The 4905-nt window shown below is 44.4% G+C and overlaps 1 non-coding gene across 1 annotated transcript; it reads left to right on the top strand.

Annotated features, from left to right (window-relative positions):
• Positions 1-2142: 2142 nt before the first annotated feature.
• On the top strand, positions 2143-2256 carry LOC133769318 (U5 spliceosomal RNA). Its single transcript, XR_009867187.1, has one exon. It is a non-coding gene; the product is annotated as a U5 spliceosomal RNA (small nuclear RNA).
• Positions 2257-4905: the final 2649 nt, after the last annotated feature.

The raw sequence follows: 4905 nt of genomic DNA, 5'->3' as shown, positions 1-4905 counted from the left end.
TACCTCTCCTGTTATACCACAGTGCTGTCTAGATCGTCACATGTCACCTTTGGACCTTCATAGCCTTCTAACTCCTGCTCCAGTGTCCTGAGACCTGCATCACTAAGTACTCCATGTAGTGTATTAAAGTTGGAATTTTTAGGTTCAAAGTATCAAAAAACACAGAAGAAATCAGAATATGGAGTATTTGTCAGGGCTTGCTGCAAGTGGCAGAAAACCCATCTCAAACTAATTCAAACAAAAAATAGAGTTCAGTGAGTCACATGGCAAAGGCATAGCAGCAGGAGTGCAGGTACAGTTCGATCCAGGGGCTCCAGAAGTACCTTGGAGAACTGATATTTCTCCTCTTTGTTCTGGGTTGACTTCATTCTCAGAAGCCCTTCTCTGGGACGGCCTCAGGCCATTCCTGACTTCTGTCCTCACTTTCCTCAGACCCGTGGCAGAGTGCAGATTCATCAATTCTTTCTGGTTATTCAACGAAAGTCTCAGGTTTTGCTTCAGTTGGACCAGTTGCTATCCCTTGCATAACGTGCCCGTCTCTGAACCAATGACCTTGTCTGGGAAGATGCGATGTTTTGATTGGCCGAATTTGGGTCATCTGTCCAGTACTGCAGTCAGCATTTGGACAGTCTCCTCTGAGTTCCACCCACAGCCGAAAGAATGAGAGTGGAAGAGGAGATAGTACCCATAGGACAACCAGGGGAGGTGGCTACTAGGAGCTCAGAGCACCGGCTAGACTGTTGACTGAGCCCTCAGGTCAAAATGCTTGTCAGGGGGTAGTGCTTCTAGAGGGTTCTCTGCAGAACAGTGATGTGGTTATTTGGTATCTAAAAACATACATTCACTCGTCAGTAAATACTTACGCAGCAGTTCTATGAAACGGGGCCTAAACTAGATGTCAGGTAAACAGAAATAAAAACCACAACCCCGGAGCAGGCATTTGATCTAGTGGTTAAGGTGCCAGTGTCCTGTATGGGAGGGCTTGTGTTCAATTATTGGCTCGGGCTCCTGGCTCCAGCTTCCTGCCAATGCAGACTCTGGGAGGTAGAAGGTGATGGCTTAAATATTTGGGTCCCACATGAGAGATCTGGATTGAATTCTTAGCCAGCTCAGCTCTGGCTTTTGCAGGCTTTTGGGAAGTGAACCAGTGGTCAGGATCCCTGCCTGTCTGTCTGTATCTCCCTGTCATCCTTGATTCCAACTTCTGGATGTTGCAGATCCTGGGAGGCCAGCAGTGATTGGTCAAGCACTTGGATCCCTGCCAACCATATGGCAGCCCTGGATTGAGTTCTTGGCTCCTGGCTTAAGCTGGCCTAGTCCCAGATGTTGTAGGAATTTGGGGGAATATACCAGTGGATATGAACTCTCTGTCTCTCTACCTTTCAAATAAATAAATAAAAAAATACTTAGAAAACCACATCACTGCTGTCAGGGACAGCATAACACTGTTGCCATTTTACTTGTCAGGGTCCTTGGTCCTTAGACTACCTGCTGAGGGTAGAGTGCTCAGAAATACATGTTGATGAGGGTCTGCAGAACTTGAAGATAATTAGAGCTCTTGTGTGTGATTAGTCACATCATCTATTGGCATTTGCCTAAATTTTCGACTTTTTCTCTCACCCAGTACACCTGGACCACTTCCGATTGATTTGTAAGTGATCTGTAGTCCATTAAGAAATCGTCACAATGAATGTTGATGACAGAACCATCAGTCATTGTCGGTTTGTCCATTATGACCCCTACCATCTGTTTTCATCATGGAGATGGAGCTGCTGCATCTTCAAGGAGCCATTGGCTGCTTAATTTGTTAGGTTGCAAACTGATCTCAATGTGTGTATTATACCATTAAAAATGGATGATCATAAAGATTCCATTAGAAATGATCCTAGGGTTTGAATGCTTTCAGTATTGACTAAGTGATTGTTTGGGTAATATAAGAATCGAAATGGGAAACATTGGGGATGCTAAGCTAGGCTGATAGTTGGGGAATTCTCTTAGGGTATTGGAAATAACATTTGAAGGGTAGAGAAGGAGGAGCTAGGAAGAGGGTGTGACGATGGTGGATACAGGCAGTTGCTCGTGGTGGGAGAGAGCAAAGTGGTTAGCAGAACATAATGATGTTATTAGTTAAGAATGTAGCCGATACTCTGGTTTCCCTTCAGATAGTATAAACCTTTCACCTTTTACTCAAGATTTCCTTGAAGAGGAACAATTCCAGGTCGTTACCCAGTTTTTTAGGCCTTGCTTCTGCAGGGCTTTAAAGATCATAATAAAAAAAAATGTAGTCGATGCTGTGCTAAATGACTTGCATGAATCAGATCATTCAGTGCTTAATACAGTTCTGTGCAGTATGAATACTGTTGTTCTGATTGTCCAGGTGAGGAATGGAACCTGTCCAGCTTCCCCCACCTTGCTAACACGCACAAGGTTTAAGTAAATTGCCCAAAGTCTCAAGGCGAAGAGAAGCCAGCCCAGGATTTCAGTGTAAGGTATTTGATTCCAGAGCTTGTGCTCTCAGCTGCTACTTTAGATAAAGGGGTTTCTAACAAAATGCCAGGGAGCTAAGGAGGCAGAGGAATGAAACCAGGGGACTGGAAAAGCCGTTGGGGAGTAGGCAGTGAGGACCTTGTAGGCCAAGGTGAGAGTTGGGCTAGGGGAGGCCCTTAAAGGGTTTTGCAAGACCATGGTGTGACTTGGTGTGTGTTTTAACATCATTCTAGCTGCTGGACTGGGAATAGATTGTAAAGTGCAATACTTGAATGAGGGAGCCTGGTGAGCAGCTGGCTGCCATAGGCTAGGTCAGAGCTGATGGCTCACTGGACTAAGGTGGTGCCAGTCAAGGTGCACACACACGAATAGACTTGAGATGCCTGGGGTGTCAGTTACCTGGATTCGCTGATCGATTATGGATAGAGGGTAGCATCACTGGTGATACCTGGGGAGCTGGCTTGTGGAGCTGAGCAGATACTGACTTCATCCACAAGTGGAGGACACAGAAAAGGACTAGGATGGGACGTAGGCTTAGGGAGATAAGATGTTGGATTAAATTGGGATAGGTTGAGTCTAAAGTTTGCAGTAGTAGATACTCGTCTGGAACTCAGAGATGGGCCAGAGAGTTAGAGACACATTTGGGTGCTGTGTTAGGTTCTTAGGGTTACTGTGACAAATCACCATGAATTGAGCAACTTAAACAAAAGAAACTTATTCTCTCACAGTTCTGGAGGCCAGAGATCCAAAATCAAGATAGCAGCAAAGTCGGTTCCCTCTGGTGGTTCTGAGGGAGAATCCATCCCACATCTCTCTTCTAGCTTCTGTTGGCTGCCAATAATGCTTGGTGTTCCTTGGATGAGGGCTGCCCAACTCCACTCTGCTGCTTACATCTTGCGTTGCCTTGCCTCTGTGTAGCACTGTATGTTCTCCTCTTTCTCCTTCTTATAATGACACTCACCGATGGATTTAGGGCCTCATTTATATCAGGATCATCTAATCTTGAGGCCCACAAGCAGCCTATTTCCAAATAGGGTCACTTCTGCAGGCATTGGTTAGGATTTGGATCTATGTGTTTGGTGACCGCTGTGCAGCCCGTAACAGGTGTTACCCATTTTTGAGATGTCATCCAAACCCTGGAGCATACATGCTGTTGCCTCGGGAGAAGCCACAGAGGGATGAGAAGGGAGGGCCCAGAGCACAGACTTGGGGTCCATCCTGTGAAGCTGGGTGATGGTAAGAGAGTCTACACAGCCGAAAGAGAAGAAAAGCGCAGAGTGGTAGAAGGAGCACCAGGAGGTGGAAGTTACTAGAAGTGTGCATTTCAGGGTATAGGGGAGGAGCCATACTTAGGAGTGATCACCCAAGAAGTTCTCGCCTAAAGTAAGATGGAGTACTAATGTGGGGCTAATGCTATAAGGTTATTTTAATTTTTCTTGATTAAACTCTTAAGTAGAATGTTAGCTTTACAGAAAGTTCAGTCAGATGAATGCATTCAAGTGTACTTCAAAAATTTCATGGAAAAATGGAATGAAAGAATGTTTGCTTTGGTGTAACAAGTTTGAAACCCATGCATTTTTTTTCGTAATACATATTTTCCATGAAATTTTTGAAGAACCTCTGTATGCATGGATTTCAAATTTTCCCACCCAAATCAGCTTATTTTTTAATTCAATTTCCCCATGAGCTTTTGCAAGTACCTTTGTATATAGTTAACAGAGATGTTTTCCTTTCTGATGAACCCAAAAACTAGTCACAGAGCTAAGATTCAGTATTTGTGTAGTGAAGTCAATTTGTCCTTTTTTGGATCAAACCAAAATATAGTCCTGAATTTTGACTTCATACCTACATTTTAGAAACAGCCTCCTCATTTTGGCAACTTTGTAGCAGAATGCTATTACCAGGAAGAAAATAAATATATACATTGTGGACTTGAGAAAAAGACTTCCTATGTTCTTTTTGAGATAGCACATGGGGCAAAAATGCTCTGATGAAAACTACCCCAGTGGGTTTCTAAAATGAAATGCCTGGTTGCCTGGTGGATCAGAAACTGGTTCTAACCGCTTCTCGGCCTTTTGGTAAGATCAGGTGTAGAAACTGGTTCTAGCTTTGTGGAAGGACCCTTCCCTTTACTTGAAAGGATACTTGAAAAAGTTAGTGGGAAGTGGAATTAAAATATAGTCTATTTTGGTGCAAAAATTAAAAAATCCATGCACATTTAAATTGCTGCTGCTTTTTTGCTGAAGTGTTTTCCCAGGTGTGGAGGGACTGGGTGGAGGTGGAGTGAGTAGGTGCTAGTAGGGGCAGTGATGGGGACTGGAGTATCTATGGTGTGAACAGGGGACCTGTCTGCCAGTGTCTGCGAAGGGAGTGACAAGGGAGAAGGCTGGGAGGGTTGCGTGGAAATCTGGAGGGCCT

Source organism: Lepus europaeus, chromosome 10, assembly GCF_033115175.1.
Source record: "Lepus europaeus isolate LE1 chromosome 10, mLepTim1.pri, whole genome shotgun sequence".
In the NCBI taxonomy this organism is placed as follows: domain Eukaryota; kingdom Metazoa; phylum Chordata; class Mammalia; order Lagomorpha; family Leporidae; genus Lepus; species Lepus europaeus.
The sequence above is the reverse complement of the archived record's forward strand: the minus strand, read 5'-3'. Positions and strand labels throughout refer to the sequence as shown.